Consider the following 27610-nt stretch of genomic DNA (forward strand, 5'->3'; position numbering starts at 1 on the left):
TGATTATGGGGGAAGTGGATCAGTTTGATGTCTACCATGCCCAAATCTGCAGTGCCATACGGCCGAAATCTTTGTTTTTCTGTAAATGCTAATTAGGTGCTAACTGGCACAGGCGGTGTAACTGGCACTCTGAAGTCAGCGGCTGCAGCGCCGCCCAGTTCGTCAATATTCCTCCCTTCCCTCCGCCTCTCCCTCTTCTCCCCACTCTGTAATGAAGAGGGAGAGGCAGAGAAGGAATATTAATGAGCTTGCTGGCGCTGCGGACTAGTGGCGCTGACGTCAGAGTGCCAGTTCGCCCGAAACGTAGGGCGGATTCGGGCACGGTAGTCATCAAACTGATCAGTGCCCCCCGCACTACCAGCCTGTACCACTGGTTAGTGCGGGAGGAGACAGCTGACAGTTTTCCTTTAATGTTGTGTCCAATCAAAATATCTCAACAGTCATTAATGTCTAAACCTTGGCAACAAAAGTGAGTACACCTCTAAGGACTGCCTTAAAGGGGTATTCTGCCTCTAGACATCATATCCCCTATCTAAAGGATAGGGGATAAGATGTCTGATTGTGGGGGTCCCGTCGCTGAGACCCCACCACTGGGACCCTCGCGATCTCTGTGCAGCACCCGGCATTCATTAGAGGGGGTTGTGATGCCACGCCATGCCCCCTCAATGCAAGTCTATGGGACCTCTCATAGATTTGCATTGAGCGGATGTGGTGTGATATCTTGAGGGGTGTGGCCGTGACATCACAACCACCGCCGCCCGCACCCAGTGTACGGAAAAAAAATGTTCTGAATGATGAGGCAGCGGAGTAACCCTTTAAACTTCTTAGGCATAGAGTTCACCAGAGCTTCACAGGTTGCCACTAGAGTCCTCCAGCACCCCTTCATGATGACATCATGCAGCTGATGGATGTTAGAGGCCTTGTGCTCCCCACCTTTATTTAAGGAAGCCCCACAGATGCTCAATAGGATTTAGGTCTGGAGACATGCTTGGCCAGTCCATCACCTTTACCCTCAGGTGTGTTAGGGGTCATTATCATGTTGAAATACTGCCCTGGAGCCAGGTCTTTGAAGGGAAGGGATCATGCTCTGCTTCAGTACGTCACAGTACAGGTTCCCTCAATGAACTGTATCTCCCCAGTGCTAGCAGCACTCATTTAGGACACGAGCCTTAACACTCCCACCATAATGCATGACTGTAGGCAAGACACACTTGTCTTTGTACTCCTCACCTGATTGTCACCACATACACTTGACACTATCTGAACAAAATAAGTTGATCTTGGTCTCATCGGATCACAGGGTATGGTTCAAGTAATTCATGTCCTTAGTTTGCTTGTCTTCAGCATTCTTGAGCTGTATCTTTAGAAAAGGCTATCTTCTGGGACTACAGCCATGTAGACCAATTTGATGCAGTGTGCAGTACATATTCTGACCACTGACAGGCTGACACCCTCACCCCTTGCAATGCTGCCAGTACTCATATGCCTATTTCCAAAAGAGGACCTCTGGATATGATGCAGAGCAAGGGCACCCAACTTTTATGGTCGATCATGGCAAGACCTGTTCTGCCCACATGCAGCTCAGTTTCAGGGTCTTGGAAATCTTCTTATAGCCTTGGCTATACAGAGTACCAATTCTTTTTTTTTTCTGATTCTCAAAGAGTTAGTTGCAATAAGGTGCCATTTTAAACTTCCAGCGACCAGTATCAGAGCGATAACATCAAATTTAGGACATCCATTTCACATTCACACCTAAGACCTTGTAACACTAACGAGTCACATGACACCAAGGAGGGAAAATGCCTGATTGGGCCCAATATGGACATTTCCACTTTGAGGTGTACTCACTTGCCAAGGTTAGACATTAATGGTTGTGTGTTGAGTTATTTTGAGAGGACAACATTAAACACTGTTATACTTACTGTACACTCACTACTTTACATTGTAAGAGTGTCCTTTCTTCAGTGTTGTCACATGAGATTATATAATATTTAAAAAAAAAATTGAGGGGTGGACTTACTTATAGGAGATACTGTATGTAAATTAGGAAACAGATGAACGCAGTATTCAACAACTACATAGATGAGGAATTATTGGCAATTATGTTTTGGGGGGATGTCCTTTAATACTTGGGTATTTTTTTTTTTTTTACTCAACTTACTAATATTAATACTTCTATATGAATAAGACACAGAACATTCAGTAAGAAAACTAATTAGACTGTTAAAAGGAAACTTACAGAAGGATCCACTACACTAACCTTAATATACGTGTAGATAGTGCAGGTAACCTTGTCTCTAACCCTTCTTACTGGGTGAAAATCGGTGCAGTCGTTTTGGAGGTATTCATCTTTTTGCTAGTATAGTATTTTTTTCTTATGTGTAATGGAGGCGGGCTGCAACTGTTGTGCAATGCTTTCTCCGATAACTCTGTCTCCTCTTTAACCCCTTCATGACCCAGCTAGCTTTGGCCTTTATGACCCAGTCCGTTTTTTCAAATATGACATGTGTCTCTTTAAAGCGAAACGGTCATCATATATTGACCCCCCAGACCACAATAATGATGTTCCAGATCATTACAAGGTGACTGCAGCCATACCTTTTGTTGCTGTTTGTTCTTTTCTTACTAACAAAAACCTTTTATCCAAAAGTCAGGCACAATCAGTTAGGCGTGGCTTGGTGTTTGCCAAGCCCTGCCGCCGCCACGCGTATCCTGCCTTCCAGCGCTGGGACTTCTGTGTCTTACTACACAGTGCATCCACAGCGCATGTGCCTGTCCCGTTGGCTCTAACATGCGCACTCCGGGTCCTGAGTTGACAGAGCGAGCGCTCATTCCCGACGTCTGTGTGCTAAGCGAGTATGTGCTGTACTAGAGGCAGATGCTCGTCCGCTCACTGCCTCTAGTACAGCACATGCGCACTGAGCGCATAGAAGTCGGGAGCAAGCGCTCTGTCAACTCAGGATGCGGCAGAATGTGCACGTTAGAGCCGACAGGACGGGACGGGCGCATGCGCTGTGGATGCACTGTGTAGTAAGACCAAGCGGTCCCAGCGCTGGAAGGCAGGATAGGCATGGCTTGGCGATCCCGAAGCCACGCCTATCGCACTGTGCCTGACTTTTGGATAAAGGGTTTTTGTTAGTAAGAAAAGAAGAACAAACAGCAATAAAGGTATGGCTGCAGTCACCTTATAATCATCTGGAACACCATTATAGTGGGATGGGGGGGGGGGGGGGTCAAAATATGATGACAGTTGCTCTTTAAGTGGTAATAACTTTGAACTGCTTTTACCTGGCAAACTGATTCAGAGATTGTTTTTTCAAGACATATTGTACTTTATATTAGTGGTAATTTTTTGTTGATGCATGAAGCAATTTTTGTGAAAAACTCTAAAATATTGTGAAAAATTTTCATTTTCCAATGTTTGAAATTCTCTAAGAGAAACAGCCATGCCAAATAAATTTTGTTATTAATTCACATCCACAACATGTCTTCTTTATGCTGGCATCATTTTTTAAACATTCTTTTACTTTATTACGACATTAGAAGGCTTATAATAGTATGCGCTTTCTTTCAAATTTTCTACTAAAGTTTAAAGTCACATTTTTAGGGACCACTTGAATTCTGAATGTGTGTGTGTGTATATGTATATATATATATATATATATATATATATATATATATATATATACACACACACACACACATATATACATATATATATATATATATATATATATATATATATATATATACACACACATATATACATACAGTACAGACCAAAAGTTTGGACACACCTTCTCATTCAGAGTTTTCTTTATTTTCATGACTATGAAAATTGTAGATTCACACTGTAGGCATCAAAACTATGAATTAACACATGTGGAATTATATACATAACAAAAAAGTGTGAAACAACTGAAAATAAGTAATATTCTAGGTTCTTCAAAGTAGCCACCTTTTGCTTTGATTACTGCTTTGCACACTCTTGGCATTCTCTTGATGTGCTTCAAGAGGTAGTCACCTGAAATGGTCTTCCAACAGTCTTGAAGGAGTTCCCAGAGATGCTTAGCACTTGTTGGCCCTTTTTGCCTTCACTCTGTGATCCAGCTCACCCCAAACCCTCTCGATTGGGTTCAGTTCCGGTGACTGTGGAGGCCAGGTCATCTGGCGCAGCACCCCATCCCTCTCCTTCTTGGTCAAATAGCCCTTACACAGCCTGGAGGTGTATTTGGGGTCATCGTCCTGCTGAAAAATAAATGATGGTCCAACTAAACGCAAACCGGATGGAATAGCATGCCGCTGCAAGATGCTGTGGTATACATGCTGGTTCAGTATGCCTTCAATTTTTAATAAATCCCCCAACAGTGTCACCAGCAAAGCACCCCCACACCATCACACCTCCTCCTCCACACCAGCACACCTGTGAAGTGAAAACCATTTCAGGTGACTACCTCTTGAAGCTCAACAAGAGAATGCCAAGAGTGTGCAAAGCAGTAATCAAAGCAAAAGGTGGCTACTTTAAAGAACCTAGAATATGACATATTTTCAGTTGTTTCACACTTTTTTGTTATGTATAAAATTCCACATGGGTTAATTCATAGTTTTGATGCCTTCAGTGTGAATCTACAATTTTCATAGTCATGAAAATAAAGAAAACTCTGAATGAGAAGGTGTGTCCAAACTTTTGATCTGTACTGTATGTATATGTGTGTATATATATATATATATATGTATATGTGTGTGTGTATATATATATATATATATATATATATATATATACATATACACACACACACACATTCAGAATTCAAGTGGTCCCTAAAAAAATGTGACTTAACTTTTCCAAACTTTTGGTCTGTACTGTATATATATATATATATATATATATATATATATGTGTGTGTCTGTATATATATATATATATATATATATATATATATATATACGCGTATATATATATATATATATACACACGCGTATATGTATACATATATTTATTTATTAATTTTTTACTTCTTTACAACAGCTCAATGAAACCCCCCTAGGTACCGAGGCAAGATGGCTGGCTATTGGTGATAGCCGCCATCTTCCCAGGCGTGGTGGGATGCCGCGAGTAGCAGCCAGTATCTGCATGACGTACATGTACCTCATAGGTCGGGAAAACCTTCCCGGTCATGACGTACATGTATGTCATGGGTCGGGAAGGGGTTAAACATTCATCCCCTTTTCCTCAGAATGTTTATAAAGGGGGCGGGGCTATTGGCTGAAGGGGGGGGGGGGGGGGAGAAAGCTTTGCACATGTAGCAGCAGCCCATCTCCAGTGCAGTCAAAAAGAAATAACCATAGGAGGAACAAGATAAAAATATTCTAAATGGTTGCGCTGGTGTTCACCTGGTAAGAAGTATAAGAAACTTTTAGTTTCTTTTAGCCATTAATATTGACAAATATTGGGCAGTTTTAGTAAAATGCTGCTCCTGCTGCTTTAGCAACTTTTACATCAGTATATTGGGGGGGGGGGGGGGGGTTATTGAAGGTTATGCAGCTGTTTATACATAAATAGTAACAGCTCTATTACTCTAGACGTCACCAAATACATGCATGCTCAGCTAAGCTTCCAGGTTTATTTGAATAGGTACAGAAGAATAAGCTGCTTCCAGGCACCTTCCATGTAAACAAAATTTCAGACATGTTAAAATCCATCAGCCATCGGGGATAGCGCTCCTAGTGTAGTGGAGCAAGGTAACTGATGTACCACGCAGTGATGAATAAGGCTTACCAGATGTTGTTGTGCTGAGGGCACAACACCTTTACTGTCACGTAGAATCGCTGATGTGGTGCAAGTCAGCTGTCACTGTGTCCTTCACAGGTGACCCAAGGTCACTCGGTTCAAAATGCAAGAAGGCAGGTGAAATGGTTTCAAGCGCCATCAGCACAGTCCTGTTTTTTCATGTGAAACCATTTCACCTGCCTTCTTGCATCAAAATTCCATTGGCAGGGGTCCTGGCACTTCTGTTATTTGAAGAACAAAACAAAAGTTTTAGATTTTAGAAAACAGACTTTTCAAAAATAAGATTAGTCATAAATGAGTCCCTATCAGACTGGAATGGATTACATGGAGTCCAGGAGAAATGGGACTACTTAAAAGACGCATTATTGAAGGCAACAGAAAACTGCATTAGACTTGTCAGTAAAAGCAGGAAAAGGAAGAGACCACTGTGGTACTCAGCAGAAGTCGCCAAAATCATAAAAAACAAAAAGCTAGCATTTAGTAATTATAAAACAACCCAGAGGCCAAGCAAGTTATAAGAACTTCTAAAGCGCAGACAGAAGAAAAACTAGCTCAGTCTGTGAAAAAAGGGCATAAGACGTTCTTCAGATATATAAATGAAAAAAGGAAATTAAAAACAAAGGAAGGAAGGTATGTAGAAGAGAATAAAGGGCTAGCCGACTGCCTTAATGAATACTTCTGTTCAGTTGTTACAGAAGAAAAAGAAGGAAAAGGACCTCCATTAGGGAAGAAGACTAATGAATCATTTGATGCAGGTGTCTTTACAGAGGAAGAGGTTCTACGTTTGCTATCTAAAGTGAAGACAAATAAGTCACAGGGGCCTGATGGGATACAGCCAAAATTATTAAAAGAGCTTAGTAGTGAGCTAGCAAAACTGTTAAAGGATACCTCTCATCAAAAAAACTTTTGATATATTATAGATTAATGTATGCAGAATAACTTACCAATTGCATGTTATTAAAAAAATATGCTTCTTTCTATTTAATTTTCCACTTTGAAGAAATGACCACTAGGGGTCTCCCTACCAGTCCTGGCAGCAAGCATTTCAGACTCATGCTGGAGTCCTAAACACTATGAGCTGCCAGTCTGCATTGTTCACAAAGGAGAACACTCAGAGCTGCCAGCTTGCTTTGTTCACAGCCTGTTTGGCTGTGAACAAAGCAGGCTGGCAGCTCTGAGTGTTTAGGACTCCAGCATGAGTCAGAAATGCTTGCTGACAGGACTGATCGGGAAAAATACAATAGAAAGAAGCATATTTTTCATTAACATGCTATTGGAAAGTTATTCAACATTCATTAATCTAAAATATATCAAAAGTTTATTTGATGAGAGGTACCCTTTAACAGATTTATTTAACCAATCACGGGTAACAGATGTCGTGCCCATTCAAAAGAAAGGTAGTAGGGAGGAATCAAGCAACTATAGGCCAGTAAGTCTGACATCAATAGTGGGGAAATTAATGGAAACCCTACTAAAGGATAGGTTGTGGAACATCTAAAATTCCATGGATTGCAAGATGAAAAACAACAAGGGTTTACTTCAGAGAGATCATGTCAAACAAATCTTATAGATTTTTTTGACTGGGCGACTAAAATAATAGATGGCGGAGGGGCAGTAGACATCGCATATCTAGATTTTAGTAAGGCTTTTGACACTGTCCCACATAGAAGACTTATCAATAAACTACAGTCATTGAGCTTGGACTTCCATATTGTTGAGTGGATTAGACAGTGGCTGAATGACAGACAACAGAGGGTTTTAGTCAATGGAGTATATTCAGAGCAAGGTCTTGATACCAGTGGGGTACCTCAGGGATCTGTACTGGGACCAATATTGTTTAATATCTTCATTAGTGACATTGCAAAAGGTCTCGATGGTAAGGTATGTCATTTTGCTGATGACACAAAGATATGTAACAGGGTTGATGTTCCTGGAGGGATATGCCAAATGGAAAAGAATTTAGGAAAACTAGAAGAATGGTCAGAACTCTGGCAACTGAAATTTAATGTGGACAAGTGCTAGATAATGCACCTGGGGCGTAAAAACCCTCAGGCAGAATATAGAATATTTGACACAATCCTTACCTCAGTATCTGAGGAGAGGGATTTTGGAGAAATTATTTCAGAAGACTTAAAGGTAGGAAGACAATGTAATGGAGCAGCAGGAAACGCTGATGTATAGGGAGAGGTATAAGCAGTAGAAAGAGAGAAGTGCTCAAGCTGCTCTACAGAACACTGGCAAGACCTCACTTGGAGTATTGGATATAGATACTCTAGAGAGAGTTCAAAGAAGAGCTACTAAACTAGTACATGGATTGCAGGATAAAACTTACCAGGAGAGGTTAAGGGACCTTAACATGTATAGCTTGGAAGAAAGGAGAGACAGAGGAGATATGATAGAGAATTTTAAATAAATAAAAGGGAATCAACACGGTAAAGGAGGAGAGCATATTTAACCCCTTAAGGACTCATGACGTACCAGTACGTCATGAGTCCGCTCCCGATCCATAACGCGGGGCCACGGCGTAGCCCATGGCTAATAGCGCGCGGCATTGATCGCGCTGCCGCACGCTATTAACCCTTTAGACTCGGCATTCAAAGTTGAACGCCGCATCTAAAGTGAAAGTGAAACCATGCCGGTTAGCTCAGGGAGCTGTTCGGGATCGCCGCGGCATCCCGAACAGCTGCAGGACACGAGGAGGGTCTCCTACCTTGCCTCCTGGTGTCCGATCGCCGAATGACTGCTCAGTGCCTGAGATCCAGGCATGAGCAGTCAAGCGGCAGAATCATTGATCCCTGGTTTCCTATGAGAAACCAGTGATCAATGATAAAGATCAGTGTGTGCAGTGCTATAGGTCCCTATGGGAGCTATAACACTGCAAAAAAAAAGTGAATAAAGATCATTTAACCCCTCCCCTATTAAAAGTTTGAATCACCCCCCTTTTCCCATTAAAAAAACCCAGTGTAAATAAAAATAAACATATGTAGTATCACCGCATGCGGAAATGTCCGAATTATAAAAATATATCGTTAATTAAACCGCACGGTCAATGGCATGCGCGCAAAAAAATTCCAAAGTCCAAAATAGTGCATTTTTGGTCACATTTTATATCATGAAAAATGAATAAAAAGCGATCAATAAGTCCTATCAATGCAAAAATGGTACCGCTAAAAACTTCAGATCAGAGCAAAAAATGAGCCCTCATACCGCCCCATACGCAGAAAAATAAAAAATTAATAGGGGTCAGAAGAGGACAATATTAAACGTATACATTTTCCTGCATGTAGTTATGATTTTTTCCAGAAGTACGACAAAATCGAACCTATATAAGTAGGGTATCATTTTAATCGTATCGACCTACAGAATAAAGAAAATGTGTCATTTTTATCGAAAAATTTACTGTGTAGAAACGGAAGCCACGAAATTTACAAAATGGCGTATTTTTTTTCTATTTTGTCTCACAATGATTTTTTTTCCGTTTGGCCATAGATTTTTGGGTAAAATGACTGATGTAATTACAAAGTAGAATTGTTGGCGCCAAAAATAAGCCCTCATATGGATTTTTTAGGTGCAAAATTGAAAGAGTTATGATTTTTTTAAAGGTAAGGAGGAAAAAACGAAAATGCAAAAACGGAGTCCTTAAGGGGTAAAAAGAAGAAAAACTACCACAAGGACACAGTTTTAAAATAGAGGGGCAAAGGTTTAAAAGTAATATCACAAAGTATTATTTTACTGAGAGAGTAGTGGATGCATGGAATAGCCTTCCTGCAGAAGTGGTAGCTGCACCTACAGTGAAGGAGTTTAACCCCTTAAGGACTGAGCGATTTCACGTTTTTACATTTTCGTTTTTTCCTCCTTGCCTTTAAAAAATCATGACCCTTTAAATTTTACACCTAAAAATCTGTATTATGGCTTATTTTTTGCGCCAACAATTCTACTTTACAGTGACGTTAGTAATTTTACCGAAAAATCCACGTTAAAACAGAAAAAAAAAATCATTGTGCGACAAACTTGAAGAAAAAATGCCATTTTGTAAATTTTGGGGGCTTCCGTTTCTACGCAGTACATTTTTCGGTAATAATGACACCTTATCTTTATTCTGTAGGTCGATACGGTTAAAATGATACCCTACTTATATAGGTTTGATTGTGCATTACTTCAGAAAAAAAATCATAAATACATGCAGGAAAATTTATACGTTTAAAATTGTCATTTTCTGATCCCTATAACTTTTTTTATTTTTTTGCGTTCAGGGGGCTCATTTTTTGCGCCGTGATCTGAAGTTTTTAGCGGTACCATTTTGCTCTGATCAGACTTTTTGATCACTTTTTATTCACTTTTTTGTGATATAAAAAGTGATAAAAAATGATCTATTTTGGACTTTGGATTTTTTTTCGCGAACACCATTGAACGTGCGGTTTAAGAAGCGGTATATTTTTATAATTCGGACATTTACGCATGATGGCATTGTGGGATTTGTAGTCAAAAAAAGAAAAGTCAAACAGGAAATACTAGTTCACAAACAGCTAGCCACAGTGTTATGGTAATCTCATGACATAGCCATTTAGCCCCAAGACAAGCGCAGATCCTTCCTAAGCATGTCCATTACTGACTGCCAGGTACATACTAAAATCACCTTATGCTGGTTAACCCTTTTAAACATGCATGGAATAAGCATAAGGCTATCCTTCATATAAAATAGGGCCAGGGACTATTGATAGGATTCAGATTATTGGGCAGACTAGATGGGCCAAATGGTTCTTATCTGCCGACACATTCAATGTTTCTATAAAGGCACCCTTCAAGTTCTGCAGCCACTTCAATGTTTACTGGTGCTTGTAGCTATTTCATCATAGTTTTAGTAGTGACAGTGCAAGGTTCTGCAGCATTGTCCCATTCAAATTAACAGGGCAACACTGTATGTAGTGCTTTGCAGCACTGCTACTAGTTGTACAGAAAAGCAGGTACAAACACTGGTTAATGATGAAGAGACTGTTTCACTTACATGAACGCCATGGCCCCTTTAAACTGCTGATTGGTGGGGGTAGGAGTGTGTCAATAGTTGTCCCCCCTGCTGGACAAGGCCGCCAGTTTAACCTATTCAGGATGCAGGGCGTATTGGTATGCCCTTGCGTCCAGGTCCTTAAGGATGCAGGGCGTACCTGTACACCCTGGTCCCATTACCGGTGTCTGAAGCGTGCTCAGCTCGCCAAGACCCTGGGGTTACTGCTGGGCACTGCCAATCGGGCCAATGCCCGGCTTTAATCCTTTAGATGCTGCAATCAAAGTTGATTGCAACATCGAAAACGAAAGTAAAATGATCCCAGCAGCTCAGCAGAGCTGATCGGTACTGTTGCGGTAAAACCGCAATGTCTCGATCAGCTGAGGGCCCTTACCTGCCTCCTCGCCATCTGATCGGGGTCTCTGCTGAGGCCCGAGCATTGCTAGCATCGAACAGTATATACAATAAAAAGATTGCATGGCATAACCCCCTATTGGAACAAAAAAAAAAAAAAAGTGTTAAAAGAAGTTAAAAGTGAATTAACCCCTACCTAATAAAAGTTTTAATCACCCCCTTTTCCCATTTTTTAAATAAAATAATAATAATTTTAAAAAAATTATCATATGTGGTACCGCCGCATGCGAAAATGTCCAAACTATTAAAATATAAGGTTAGCTAAACTGCAAGGTCGATGGCGTACACATAAAAAAAATACCATATATCATAAAAATAGGGGTCAGAAGAGCACAATTGTGCACATACTAATGTTGATAGTAAAATAAAATAAAAACCTACATTTATTGGGCATCCTTGTAACCATATGGACCTACAGAATAAGGCTAAATTCAGACTACGGAATTTCCGCCTGCAATTCCGCTTTGAAATTGCAGGCAGAAATTCCGCTTGCTAAAATGTATAGTGTAGAATATGTAGAAGGAACCAGACGGCACTCACCAGACAAATGGAACAGCGATACTTTAATTTCTCATGCACGGAGCCTGCGGCTCCGTGCATGAGAAATTAAAATATCGCTGTTCCATTTGTCTGGTGAGTGCCGTCTGGTTCCTTCTACATATTCTATATTGTTTTTGTGTTACTTTGGACTGAGCACCTCGGAGTATCAGCGTCGGTGTCCACAGCAACACTGGTTGTCATCTCGTGAACCCATGCTTCATTGAATCCGCAGTGCAGTGCCGGCTTTTCTACTTCTCCCTTACATACTAAAATGTATAGTGTAGTGAATGGGTTTCAGTTCACAAATTCACTCTTCGGAATTTGTGAAGCAGAATTTGAAAACGGAAAATCCGCTTTGAAATTTACCGTTTTTGGCGTTGCTCTTTCTTCAGGCAGAAATACTCACGGAACACATTGCAGTCTATTGGAGACTGCAGTGTCCGCGTGGTCCTAGCGCCGACTGATTCAGCCAGTGCTGGCCACACTCGGAATCTACATGTGGAAATTTTCTGCCTGGAGATTCCGTAGTCTGAACCTAGCCTAAAGATTAGGTGTCATTTTTACCAAAAAAGTGCACTGCAAAGAAACGGAAGCCCCCAAAAGTAAAAAAAATTGCTTTATTTTTTATTTCACCCAAAAAATTGGTTTTATTTTTGTTTCACCGCAAATTGTTATAAAATAAGTGATGTCATTATAAACTACAATTGGTGACGCAAAAAACAAGCCTTTATATGGATCTGTAGGTGCAAAATTGAAAGCTCTATGATTTTTAGAAAGTGAGGAGGAAAAAGGAAAGTGCAAAAATGAAAATATGCTGGGTCCTTAACCCTTTAAGGACTCAGGGCGTACCAGTATGCCCTGGTCCCGCTAATGGGGTTTAAACTGTTCCCACGAGCGGAAAAGGGGTTAAACCCCGTGGGTCTCGGTTGCTACGTGCAGCCAGGACCCACGTCTAACGCAGGGCACCACCGATCGAGCCGAAGCCCGGCATTAACCCTTTAGATGCCGCGATCAAAGGTGATAGCGGCATCTAAACTGAAAGTAAATCTATCCCGGCAGCTCCGCGGAGCTGGTCGGGACTATCGCGATGTCCCGATCAGCTTACTGGACGAAGGGAGGGTCCTCACCTGCCTCCTTGTCTTCCGATTGGCGATCTACTGCTCCATGCGCTGGTAACACTGATCAATGCTATGCTATGGCATAGCATTGAACAGTGTATGCAATCAAAAGATTGCATGGTATAGCTCCCTAAGTGGGCTAAAACAAAAAAAAAAGTAAAAAGTGGTAAAGAAAAATAAGAGAATAAATGTGAATAAGTACCTTCCAATAAAAATTTTAATCACCCCCTTTACCTATTTTTTAAATAAAATAATGTAATAAAAGAAATCATATGTGGTACCACCGCATGCGTAAATGTCTGAACAATTAAAATATAAGGTTAACTAAGCCGCACAATCGATGGCGTACATGTAAAAAAATACCAAAGTCCAAAATTGTGAATTTTTGGTCACTTCATATACCATAAAAAGTATTAAAGGGGTATTCCAGGGATTTTTTTTTATTTGATTGTGCTACAGGGGCTGTAAAGTTAGTGTAGTTCATAATATAGTGTCTGTACCTGTGTGTGACAGTTTTCTCACAATTCTTATGTGATTTTCACCCCAATATTTATTTTTAACAGCATACAAAATGACTGTTGTCTCAGATTTTTCCCAGGTTGTAATGCGGCCGAGACCTGATTCACTAGTCAGCTGATGACAAGGAGCATGTCTGCTTCAATTGGTGGAGCGATTGCTTGGTGGGAGAGAGATCAATCTGTAACTAATGCAACAGCTGTAGGCACCCTGATTGAAAAGCACAGGTCTTTTGAATGGATGTGGCTGATGTGTGGGAGGGAGGAAAATTGAATTATGGGATTTGTAGTCAAAGAAAACTGAAAATAGGAAATACCAGTTCACAAAAAGCTAACCACAGTATTACGGTAATGTCACAAAATAGCCATTTAGCCCTTAAGACAAGCGCAGATCCTTCCTAAGCATGTCCATTACTGTCTGCCAGGTACGTACTAAAATCACCTTATGGTGGATAAACCCTTTAATAAAAAGCGATCAAAAAGTCCCATAAAAAAAAAATGGTACCGATAAAAACTTCAGACCACAGCACAAAAAATAAGCCCTCATATAACCCCATACGCAGAAAAATAAAAAAGTTATAGGGGTCAGACGATGACAATTTTAAACATACTAATTTTGGTGCATGTAGTTATAATTTTTTTTAAGTAGTAAAATAAATATAACCTACATAAATTGGGTATCACTGTAACCGTATGGATCTACAGAAAAAAGATAACATGTCATCTTTACCGAAAAGTGCACTGTGTAGAAACGGAAGCCCTAAAAATTTGCAAAATTGCGTTTTTTTCCATTCTGCACCACAAATATATATTTTTTGTTTCACCGCAGATTATGTTATAAAATAAGTTATGTCAATACAAAGAACAATTGGTGACCCAAAAAACAACCCTTTATGTGGGTCTGTAGGTGGAAAATTATGATTTTTAGAAGATGAGGAGGAAAAAATGAAAGTGCAAAAACAAAGATTGTTTTGAGTCCTTAAGGTGGAAATGGGCCTCAAGGGGTTAAATAGTTTTTTCCACTGGAGTCCTCAAGGGGTTACAGGGGTACTCCAGTGAAAAAACTAATTTGTTTTTCAAATGAACTGGTGCCAGAAAGTTAAACATATTTGTAAATTACTTCTATTTAAAAATGTTATTCCTTCCAGTACTTAGCTGCTGTATGCTACAGAGGAAGTTATATTTCTTTCTAGAGTTCTTTCCAGTCTGATCACAGTGCTCTCTGCTGACACCTCTGTTCATGTCAGGAACTGTCTAGAGTACAAGCAAAGCCCCATAGCAAACCTCTTCTGCTTTGGACAGTTCCTGAAACGGACAGATGTGTCAGCAGAGAGACAAAATGAGTCCTTAAGGGGTTAATACGGTTGGATAACTCCTTTAACCCCTTCCTGTCCTAGGACGTATTTATAAGTCCCAGTTGCTAACATGTTAGCGCAACTGGACGTATGTATACGTCCTAGCGATATCCTGCTCAATCCAGGAGATCAATGGCAGGATCACAGGACAATGATCGCGCCGGTCTCGGCAGCTTTAACCCCATAAATGCCCTGATCAGTCCGGATCATGGAATCTATGGGGTTGACAGGGGGGAGGGGGATCTCATTGGTTGCCAGCTGATGGCCTCCTGTCTGCCTAGTATGGCAGCCTGTGAGGACCAGCCAAAACCTGGATTGCACAGGCTGCATGTCAGTGTAGTAGAACTGCAGCACAGTATAACCATATGTACACAGATGTACTGCAGCACAGTATAACCTGTAAAAAGTGTAAAATATGAAAAGTTTTTTCAATAAACGAATAAAGTCTAAAAAAATAAATAAATGGCCCGCAAATCGCAAAAAATAAGCCCTCACACAATGGTGTTGGTTGAAAAATAAAAGTTATGTCAGAACATGACAACAAAAAGAAGGGAAATAAAAGATTTTGAAAAGAAAACATAAAAAAGCTATATAAATTGAGTATTGCCGTGATCGTACTGACCCACAGAATAAAAGTAACATAATTTTTACCATACTGTAAATGCCCTAAAAAATTTTTTAAAAAATGCCAGAAATTTTCCAATTTTTTACAATATTTTGAAGTATTTCACAAACAATTCTGATTGAATCAACAATTAATATAAAGTACAATAAGTCACGAAAAAACTCTCTCAGAATCATGTTGCTAAGTAAAAGCATGTCAGAGGTATTACAACTTACTATTTAAAAATTTGGTCTTGGTCATTAAGGTAAAAACAGTCCTTAACCTCTTAAGGACCCAGGACGTATGGGTACGTCCTGGGTCCCGGTCCTACGATATAACGCGGGGTCACACGGTGACCCCGCATCATATCACGGCGGGCCCGGCGTCATAGTGAAGCCGGGACCCGCCTCTAATAGCGCGCGGCACTGATCGCTGTGCCGCGCGCTATTAACCCTTTAGCCGCGCGCTCAAAGCTGAGCCGCACGGCTAAAAACGAAAGTAAAATGTGCCGGTTAGCTCAGGGAGCTGTTCGGGATCACCGCGGTATAATCGCGGCATCCCGAACAGCTGTAGCACAGGAGGTCTTCTTACCTTCTCCTGTGCTGTTCGATCGCCGAATGAATGCTTCAAGCCTGAGATCCAGGCTTGAGCATTCAATCGCCGAAAACACTGATTGATCCATTCCTATGGAGATGCATCAATCAGTGTAAAAGATCAGTTAATGCAATGTTATAGCCCCCTATAGGAGCTATAATATTGCTTAAGAAAAGTGTAAAAAAATCATTAACTCTTTCAATTATCCCTTCCCCTAATAAAAGTTTGAATCACCCAGCATTTTCAAAAATAAAAAAAACATTATGTAAATAATAATAAAAATAAACATATGTGGTATCGCCGCGTGCGGAAATGTCCGAATTATAAAAATGATACCTTATACTGCTTTTTAAACCGCTCGTTCAATGGCGTACGCACAAAAAAAATTCCAAAATCCAAAATAGCGCATTTTTCATCACTTTTGAATAAAAAGTGATCAAAAAGTCTGATCAGAACAAAAATGGTACCGCTAAAAACTTCAGATGACGGCACAAAAAATGAGTCCTCAAAGCGCCCTGAACACAGAAAAATAAAATAGTTATAGGGGTCAAAAGATGACCATTTTAAACGTATAAATTTTCCTGCATGTATTCATGATTTTTTTCGGAAGTGATACAAATTCAAACCTATACAAGTAGGGTATCATTTTAACCGTATGGACCTACAGAATAAAGATAAGGTATCATTTTTGACAAAAAATGTACTGCGTAAAAACAGAAGCCCCCAAAACTTACAAAATAGTGTCAACTTTGTCGCACATTGATTTTTTTTCCCGTTTCACCGTAGATTTTTGGGTAAAATGACTAATGTCATTACAAAGTAGAATTAGTGACGCAAAAATTAAGCCATTATATATAATTTTAGGTGAAAATTTTTAAGAGTTATGATTTTTTAAAGTTAAGGAGGAAAAATTGAAAATGAAAAAATGGAAAAAGCCCGGGTCCTTAACCCCTTAAGGACCGGGGTTTTTTCCGTTTTTGCATTTTCGTTTTTTGCTCCTTGCCTTTAAAAAATCATAACTCTTTCAATTTTGCACCTAAAAATCCATATGATGGCTTATTTTTTGCGCCACCAATTCTACTTTGTAATGACGTCAGTCATTTTGCCCAAAAATCTCCGGTGAAACGGAAAAAAAAATCATTGTGCGACAAAATTGAAAAAAAAAAACGCAGTTTTGTACCTTTTGGGGGCTTCCGTTTCTACGTAGTACATTTTTCGGTAAAAATGACACTTTATCTTTATTCTGTAGGTCCATATGATTAAAATGATACCCTACTTGTATAGGTTTGATTTTGTCGGACTTCTGGAAAAAATCATAACTACATTCAGGAAAATTAATACGTTTAAAATTGTCATCTTCTGACCCCTATAACTTTTTTATTTTTCCGTGTATGGGGCGGTATGAGGGCTCATTTTTTGCGCCGTGATCTGACGTTTTTAAACGGTACCATATTTGCATTGATAGGACTTATTGATCGCTTTTTATTCATTTTTAAATGATTTAAAAAGTGACCAAAAATGCACTATTTTGGACTTTGGAATTTTTTTGCGCGCACGCCATTGACCGAGCGGTTTAATTAATGATATATTTTTATAATTCGGACATTTCCGCACGCGGTGATACCATATATGTTTATTTTTATTTACACTGTGTTTTTTTTTTTTATTGGAAAAGGGGGGTGATTCAAACTTTTAATAGGGGAGGAGTTAAATGATCTTTATTCACTTTTTTTTCACTTTTTTTTTGCAGTGTTATAGGTCCCATAGGGACCTATAACACTGTACACACTGATCTTTTACATTGATCACTGGTTTCTCATAAGAAACCAGTGATCAACGATTCTGCCGCATGACTGCTCAGGCCTGGATCTCAGGCACTGAGCAGTCATTCGGCGATCGAACAGCGAGGAGGCAGGTAGGGGCCCTCCCGCTGTCCTGTCAGCTGTTCAGGATGCCGCAATTAGCCGCGGCTATCCCGAACAGCCTGACTGAGCTAGCCAGCCACTTTCAGTTTAACTTTTAGCCGCGCGGCTCAGCTCTGAGCGCGCGGCTAAAGGGTTAATAGCGCGCGGCGCCGCGATCGGCGCTGCACGCTATTAGAGGCGGGTCCCGGCTTCACTATGATGCCGGGCCGCCGCGATATGACGCGGGGTTACTGTGTAACCCCGCTTTATATCAGGAGAGCAGGACCAAGGGCGTACCTGTACGCCCTTGGTCCTTAAGAGGTTAAGGGGTTAAAGGGGTACTCCGGTGAAAACCTTTTTTCTTTTAAATCAACTGGTGCCAGAAAGTTAAACATATTTGTAAATTACTTCTATTAAAAAATCTTAATCCTTCCAGTACTTATTAGCTGCTGAATGCTACTGAGGAAATTCCTTTCTTTTTGGAACACTGATGGCATCACGACCACAGTGCTCTCTGCTGACATCTCTGTCCATTTTAGCAACTGTGCAAAGCAGATGTATGCTAAGAGCAGCATGGTGGCTCAGTGGTTAGCACTGCTGCCTTGCAGTGCTGGGGCCTTGGGTTCAAATCCCACTAAGGACAACAATAAATAAAGACTTATTATTTTTATAATAACGTCAGCAAAGTGCTCGTGATGTCATCAGAGAGAATTCCAAAAAGAAAATAGAAGTAATTTACAAATATGTTTAACTTTCTGGCACCAGTTGATTTAAAAGAAAAAAGGTTTTCACTGGAGTACCCCTTTAAGGGGTTAAATATACAGCAACGTACATCATGAAGGTGGAAAACAGGCCATAGAATATAATTTTTGCTGGAAGGGTGTCTTTATATGTAAGGAATTTGAACTTTTCTCTCTTTGGGGTTCTTTACAAGGCTCATATCAATATATCATTGGTGTTTATTAGCAGCTTGTCACCAGTGCAGATGCCTAATCAATATGTAATTATGTAGTCACTAGTTGAAAATGTAAAGTGCCCACATAGGAAGGGCATACCAGGAATAAACCAAGTAATATGAGGATAATATTTGGAAAGAAGCTGCCTTGTACCTTAACATTATTAGCTTTTAAGATACACAAGGCCTATGTAAACAACAATGTGGGGTTGTTACAGCATTTCCAGTCAAATAACCAGTTCTTAACATCATTCATTCAGGTCGGAAATAGAAGATTCATCTTTTTTTTTAATGGCAGCTGGTGTTGAAGAATTGTATTGGAATCATTCATTCAGAAAGGGAGTCTTCCTCTCATGCATATCCAGAGGATCAGATCTGGTAGGTTGAGTAATAGTGACATCCAGAGGCTATTTTCTTCCACAGTCTGTAGGTAGAGGCTTCCTTCATTTGATACAAGTACAGTTGTAGCTTATTAAAATAGCATTTTCAAAGTCTTTAGTGTGGCAGCATAGATGCTCTCTGCTATTTATAACTACGTGCTCTGGAGTAACTAAGAATGTACGGACTATATATTTGAAATCCTCACGTCTTCAGTGATAGTGTTTAAAGATGAGCGAACTTACAGTAAATTCGATTTGTCACGAACTTCTCGGCTCGGCAGTTGATGACTTATCCTGCGTAAATTAGTTCAGCCTTCGGGTGCTCCGGTGGGCTGGAAAAGGTGGATACAGTCCTAGGAAAGAGTCTCCTAGGACTGTATCCACCTTTTCCAGCCCACCGGAGCACCTGAAAGCTGAACTAATTTATGCAGGAAAAGTCATCAACTGCCGAGCCAAGAAGCTCGTGACGAATCGAATTTACTGTAAGTTCGCTCATCTCTAATAGTGTTCTGTGCGTCAAGCGTAGGCATACATATTAAATACCAACTGGAAAGGCTACATGATGTCAACTAAATAATAGTGCATATTAGGAAATACACATTTGTAACCCCTTAATGATGCAGGATGTATATTTATCTATGGAATGGCCTTTGTTCTTGAAGTGTGCGGGAATGGGGAGCAGTAAGTTTTGACATCTGATACTAGACTTATGTCAGTTAACGCGGTCTCCTACACGTTGGGTGGTCTCTCCAAAGTATAGGAGACCACACGGCCACATCACCAGCTTTCAGATACAGATACATTTTTGAGATTAGAGGGAAATCCACTTGCCAGTATTAAGAATCAAATCAAATGTCTGATAGAGAGACATATGGAACTCGGGGTGATCGATGAGAAAATGGCGACTTATCTACAGAACAAGAATCCGATAACACCGGTATTTTATATCCTGACAAAGATTCATAAAAGTCTCTTCAATGGATTCGGTACTCTCCCCACTCTCCATTGTACTTGAAAAGGCATTAACTTCCCTAATAAAATGTATACCAGCCTTTTTGCTCGATACAGGAGATTTTTGGGATGTATTATTAGATATAAAAAATGTGATAGATGAAACATGGCTAGTTTCTATTGATGTAGTTAGTTTGTATACTGCCATCAGGGGCAGACTGACCGGCCGGTCCAATCGGACGTCATCCGAAGGCCCGCCGCTCCTGGGGATCCAGGACACTTGTCCCGGATCCCCAGCAGACAGCGCTGCCTTCTCCTGTATGTGTGATACACACAGATACAGGAGAAGGCATCCCCTCCATGTGAGTCACATCTGTGACTTACACAGAGCAAACGTGAACTCCGCCCCCATGTAGCGCAGGCGGCAATGATGTCACTCATTGGCGCCTGCACTGTGTAGGAAGGAAGACGCGGCCCCTGATGCGCTCCATGGAAGATTGCTGCGTGGGACATCAGGTGAGCATCATTTTTTTTTTCAAACTGGGAAGGGGGGGGGGGGGGGACTCTAACTGTGCTGTATACACCTACTGGGGAAGACTCTAACTCTGCTGCCTTCACCTACGGGGAGGGGGGGACTCTAACTCTGCTGTCTACACCTACTGTGGGGGGACTTCAGATCCTTACACCTACTGTGGGCAGAATTCTGATGCCTACGCCTACTGTGGGGGGAATTCTGATGCCTATACCTACTGTGGGGGGACCCTACTGCCTACACCCACTGTGGTAGAACTCTGCTCCCTACACCTAATGTGAGGGAAACTCTTCTGCCTACACCTAATATGAGGAAACTCTGCTGCCTAGACCTACTATGGGGGACTAGCTAATATGGGGACAAACATCCACTGTCGGGGAACTCTGCTGCCTACACCCACTGTGGTAGAACTCTGCTGCCTACACCTAATGTGAGGTAAACTCTGTTGCCTACACCTAATGTGAGGGAAACTCTGCTGCCTAAACCTAATGTGAGGGAAACTCTGCTACCTACACCTAATGTGAGGGAAACTCTGCTGCCTACACCTAATGTGATGTAAACTCTGCTGCCTACACCTAATGTGAGGTAAACTCTGCTGCCTACACCTAATGGGAGGAAACTCTGCTGCCTACACCAACTATGGGGGACTATCTACTATGTTCTTGCCTAGCTAATATGGGGACAAACTACCAAATAGGAGCGCTACCTACTAACTACATAGGGGGTTTTCATAGTGCCCCTCCCTAGAATAGACTGTGGATCCACCACTGGGTGGAGGGGTGCTGGCTACCTAACTTTGTACCTGGATGCCTAACTACCTACCTACATACCTGGCTACCTATGTACATACCTGGCCTTCATACATGACTGTCTAACTACCTAGCAAGCAACCTACCTAACTGGCTTCCTGATCTACCTACCTAGTTAACTATTTACCTACCTACCCGCCCTTTTACTGTGTAGGACACCAAGGAGGGCATTATTACAGTTTGTGGGCTTATATATGGAAAGATTATGTAGAGGAAGGGAGGGGAATGGAAAAATGTCTAACATGTCTGTCCTGCAGATGGTAAGAGATCGACATGGCGGAGAAGAAAAGAGGACACCGCCAATCAGAAAATATGTAATTGAGAGTCCCAAAATTTAACTGTAAGCACTTAAATGGTGTAGACATCCTGTGTACAGCTGGTATCTACCGCCATATGGTCCTGTATATAAATCCCTTATATTCTATACAGATCCCTGTACAACTGATATCTACCGCCATATGGTCCTGTATATTATCACTTATATTGTATACAGATCCTGTATAGTATACAGTATACTGGTCTGTGCATAGTGGTTTTATTCAGTACAGTATGGTGGTATTATCCAGTTATTGTGTGGTGGTATATATTTACTTGTATAAAAGGTATTATTCATATTGAAAATTATTTTACCTACCTTAAAGTGTTTCATATATCTATATATATATATATATATATATATATATATATATATATATATATATGAAATGTGGTTTATTTTGTGTGTAGGGCTGGTGGAGGGATTTGGGTAGAATAGGGGCAGCAGTGTGACCAACAGCAGAGAATCACAGGGGGCTTTTACTTTTTTTTTTTGTGTTTTTTTCTGAGTGTTGTCTGTCCCTGCCATTGAACACAACAAGGGATATAATGCAACCAAATGGATTTTGGACAAAAGTGATTACAGTGACATACAAAATAACTTTTGCTTGGATATGTTGGAAATAGTTTTGAGAGAAAATTATTTCCTGTTTGAAGAAGCTTATTACCTGCAATGCAGGGGATCCGAGATGGGGGCGAACGTGGCCCCTCCCTATGCAAATGCATACATATAGCATTTTGAAGAACATTATGTTTTCTCACATGAACTTTTTTTAAACTACGCCAAAACATTTATAGATGACATTGTGTGCATTTGGGAGGGGCCGCACTCATCATTGAATGTATTTTTTGCTTTTTTGAATAGTGTGAGATCAGAATGAAAATTCACAATGACAGCAGACCAGTCTAAAGTCAGCTTTTTGGATACATTGGTACAAAAAGATGGGAGAGGTGGCATGTGCACAGAAAATCTGGGAGAAAATCATAGTTAGGGGATACCCAAAAAAAAAGTGCTACACCCTCCAGGCTTGAAACAGAGATGCTAAAATAATTCCCTTCATCAGAACTTACCACCCCTATCGTTTAAAATTCATGGTATTATTATAAACTACTGTCGCATACTCGAAAAATCATATCCTCGGATAGAGGAATTCAAAACGTCCCCACTTAATTGTAACAAACTCCCAAGGAACATTAAGGATAACTTGATAAGAGCAGATATAGGAGGGAAACAAAAAAAAAAAGCAAACTTTTTTAGGTACAAAACGCATGGGCACATTCCCATGTCTGAACTGTGCCCAATATAGCAATGTTATTAAAGGAAAACGGTCACCTGTTCACCCGCACTATAACCCGATGCACCAGGTTATAGTGCAGATGAACAGGAGACAGATGCGGGGTCTTAGACTGCTATACCTACCTGCAGTCCAGAGCCTCACTCCTTCAAAGGTCCCCCCCTTCTTCCTGAGCTCACTCGCGCACTGAGGCGGTCCCGCCGGCTAGATTTAAATATTCATAGGCACCGGCGCATCATCGGTAACGTGAGCGCTCAGAAAGAACGAGCACTCACGTGACCAATGATGTGCCGGTGCTTATGAACATTTAAATCTAGCCAGCGGAACGACCTCAGTGCGCAAGTGAGCGCAGGAAGGGGGACCTTTGGAGGAGTGGGACTCTAGACTGCAGGTATGTATAGCAGTCCGAGACCCCGCATCTGTCTCCTGTTCACCCGCACTATAACCTGGTGTGTCGGGTTATAGTGCGGGTGAACAGGTGACCATTTTCCTTTAAGGGTAATCAAATCACACATCCGCATACTGGTAAAAAGTTCCCTGTCACTAAATTCTTTACCTGCCAATCACGCAATGTGATATACCTCAAAAAATGTCTGTGCGGTCTCCTATACATTGGAGAGACCACCCAACGTGTAGGAGACCGCATTGACCGACATAAGTCGAGTATCAGATGTCAAAACTTACTACTCCCCATTCCAGCACACTTCAAGAACAAAGGCCATCCCATAGTGCAGCTACAGTATCAGGTTTATAGATGAGGTAGCGCAACCCAGAAGAGGGAGAGGCATTAAAAAATTACTTGTTCGCAAGGAAGCATTTTGGATTCACCGTTTGGGGACACTGAAACCGCGCGTCCTGAACCGCGATTACAAGCTGTCACAGCTATTACATTGAATGAGGGTATTGCAATTTAATACATGGGTTAATGATATCTTATTTTATATTTTACTTTTTCCTACAGAGAGTGAATTGTATCATTACTCCGAAAGGACCTTCACTTATTTATAGTACTAGCTGAGTACCCGGCATTGCCCAGTTTTTCCTTCCTAATCCTTGTTGGGGAGGAAAATCAAGAAAGGAGGAAGCTTTTGACTTTATATCTTATCCTCATATATTGTTGTCATATCCCAACCCCAAATCCCGTCTTCATATCTCGACCTCCTATCCCAACCTCATATCCCGTCCTCATATCCCAACCTCACGTCCCGTCCTCATGTCCTGTCCTTATATCCCGACCTCATATGCTGTCCTCATATCCCATCCTCATATCCTGTCCTCAGGTGGGACTGATTTGTGATGAAGATATTGTAAGCTGAAAATAGAAGGGGACGTGGCTTTGTGGGACTGGGCGTGATTTGCAAGCCAGACCGATGAACAAAAAGAGTAGAGCATTAAAGGGGTGGGGCTTACACAGTGGGCATGTCTTTGTGAGATGGGGTGTGGCTTGCAAGCTGGACTGACACATTCATCAGGAGATGCGGAGTGGAGCTTGTGAAGTAAGGTACTGGAAGTCCCATATACTTGCATGGGACTTGAAACAAAAACCCATCATTTATATAAGGGTTAATTTAACTATCATGTATTTTTATTTGACATATAAGTAGCATGTGACCAGGTATTATTGAAATATCTCCAGCTGTACGGAAGTTATGTGGGAACATACATTTCCCATAGATTTGCATGGAACTTTAACTCTTGGGGGACAGAGAGCGTACCTATATGCCCTCATCCCACTCCCTTTCTATAACGCAGGGCCACGGCGTGGCACCGCATCATAGCGGGTCGGGCCCGGCCTCTAACAACGGCCTGGACCCGTGGCTAATAGCGCACGGCACCGTGATCAGTTATTAACCCTTTAGACGCAGTGTTCAAAGTTGAACGCAGCGTCTGTTAGCTTAAGGGTCTATTCGGGATCCGAACAGCTGTAAAGACAGCAGGAGGGCCCCCACCTTCCTCCATGCTTTCCGAATCACTGCTCAGTGCCTGTGATCGAATGACTGCTCAGTGCCTGAGATCCAGGCATGAACAGTCAAGTAAAAGATCAGTGTGTGCACTGTTATAGCCCCCTATGGGAGCTATAACATTGCAAAAAAAAAAAAGATCATTTAACCCCCTTCTCTAATAAAAGTTTGAATCACCCCCTTTTCCCAATAAAAAAAACAAAAAAAACTGTGTAAATAAAAATAAACATTTGTGGTATCACTGTGTGCAGAAATGTCAACATTATAAAACTATATAGTTAATTAAACCGCACAGTCAATGGCGTATGAACCCAAAAATTCCAAAGTCCAAAATAGCATATTTTTGGTCACTTTTTATATCATGAAAAAATGAATAAAAAGTGATTAAAAAGTCCGATCAATAAATAAATGGTACCGCTAACAACTTCAGATCACAGCGCAAAAAATGAGCCCTCATACTGGCCCATACGCAGAAAAATTAAAAAGTTATAGGGGTCAGAAAATGACAATTTTAAACGTATACATTTTTCTGCATGTAGTTATGATTTTTTTTTAGAACTACGACAAAATCAAACCTATATAAGTAGGGTAAGGTGTCATTTTTACCGAAAAATTTACTGCATAGGAACAGAAGCCTCCAAAAGTTACAAAATTGCATTTTTTTCTTCAATTTTGTCGCACAATGATTTTTTTTTTCCTGTTTCGCCATAGATTTTTGGGTAAAATGACTGATGTCATTACAAAGTAGAATTGGTGGCGCAAAAAATAAGCCATCATATGGATTTTTTGCGGCAAAATTAAAAGGGTTATGATTTTTAAAAGGTAAGAAAGAAAAAAGGAAAGTGCAAAAACTGGAAAACCTTCTGTCCTCAAGGGGTTAAACAAAAACCCCAACCCACACAAATGGGGGTAGGTAAGGGTTAAAATAACTATCATATATTTTTTGTGGACATATAAGTAACATGTGACCAAGTATTATCGAAATATCTCCAGCCGTTTGGAAGTTATGTCGTAACATATGTTTTCCATAGATTTGTATGGGACTTTAAACAAAAACCCTGACCCTGGCAAATGGGGGTAAGGGTTAAATCACCTATCCTATTTTTGTTGTGGACATATAAGTAACATGTGTGCCAAATTTCGTGTTAATATCTTTAGCCGTTTGGACGTGATGCTTGAACATACACACACACATATATTGGGGGACATTTATCATTGTAGGTGTAAGTGAAGCATTTATCATTGTAGGTGTAAGTGAAGCATTTTTCTACACCTTTTTTGTGTGTGCTGTAATGTGCGGGAGCACCAAATGTATTAAATGGTCACAGAGCATTTGATAAATTTTCTGCAGGTCACATGTTCTGAAATTTTTCTCTTCACATAAACCAAAAAGCTAAGTCTGGGCTGGTGTAGTTTTAGAGCCTTTTCAGTGGCTTTGCGCCTTTTTTGCACCTTTTCACAAAAAGTCGCAGTTCATAAAACCCGTCCATATCATGTGTATTGCCAAAATCAGTGGATTACAACTCAAAATCTGCAGAAATGTGTAAACCAAAAGGGGCAAATAAACCCTGCTTGCACCTTTTTTTAGACACAAAAAAAAAGTCTAAAGATAATGATAAATGTCGGCCATTTAGTTTTATATATATATATATATATATATATATATATATATATATATATATATAAAAAACAAAAAGGCAACAGCACTCAAAAAGTCCAAACGATTTATAAGAAAAGGTGCAGGCAACCTGTAAAAGGATCAAGTCCAACGATCCATCCAAATGTAAAAGAAGAGAGATCAGGGCAGCACTCCAATGGTGTGAAAAAAAGATAAAATTTATTCCATCAAAACAATGTGCAAAACAGCAGCGACGTTTCGATCCTCTCCAGGATCTTTTTCAAGCTGAACTAAACAGATTTGTGATTTCTTTTATACAAATACTCATCAAGTGAAACAATTATCAATCAAGTGTACAGTCAAAATACAATAAAGTGCAATTAAAGCATAAACCGTGTACAGTAGAGTGATCAATGTACAATGTAAGGCTCATATATCTGTCTTATTATGAGCAAGGTGCATATACAGGTATCCAGGAAACCTGGATACTAAAGTGCTGACAGTGATCTAAAAACAATAAGGTTGCCTATGATTAAAAACAATCAAACAATCAGAGGAGTGATTACAGTAACACTATACCTTAGACGTGTGTAATGGTGTGCATGGACACTTGGCGTTCCGGAAGCGCCGTCTGTGCCAGCCCGCCCCCTAACATGACGTTCTACTTAATCATTGGTTTGAGATCTCCGTCTTGCAAACACCACAGCAGATCGGCGCGTGCGCACTGCCGACTTAATCGTCCGTACATGGTCATGTACCGGCGCCTGCGCACCAAGGGAATAGGTGCGACGGCGCCATTTTGAGAACTGGAAAAGCTTCCCTTACATAGAAAAATACATGAATAACATGTCCCAAACATAATAACACGGCAGTCCATGAGTAAACAGGTAACCACGCGGCAAGGTTCCATGCCAAACCCTATGCCGTCAATGCTCAATTCCAGGTAGGAAAAAATGA

Source organism: Hyla sarda, chromosome 1 (assembly GCF_029499605.1).
Source record: "Hyla sarda isolate aHylSar1 chromosome 1, aHylSar1.hap1, whole genome shotgun sequence".
NCBI lineage: Eukaryota > Metazoa > Chordata > Amphibia > Anura > Hylidae > Hyla > Hyla sarda.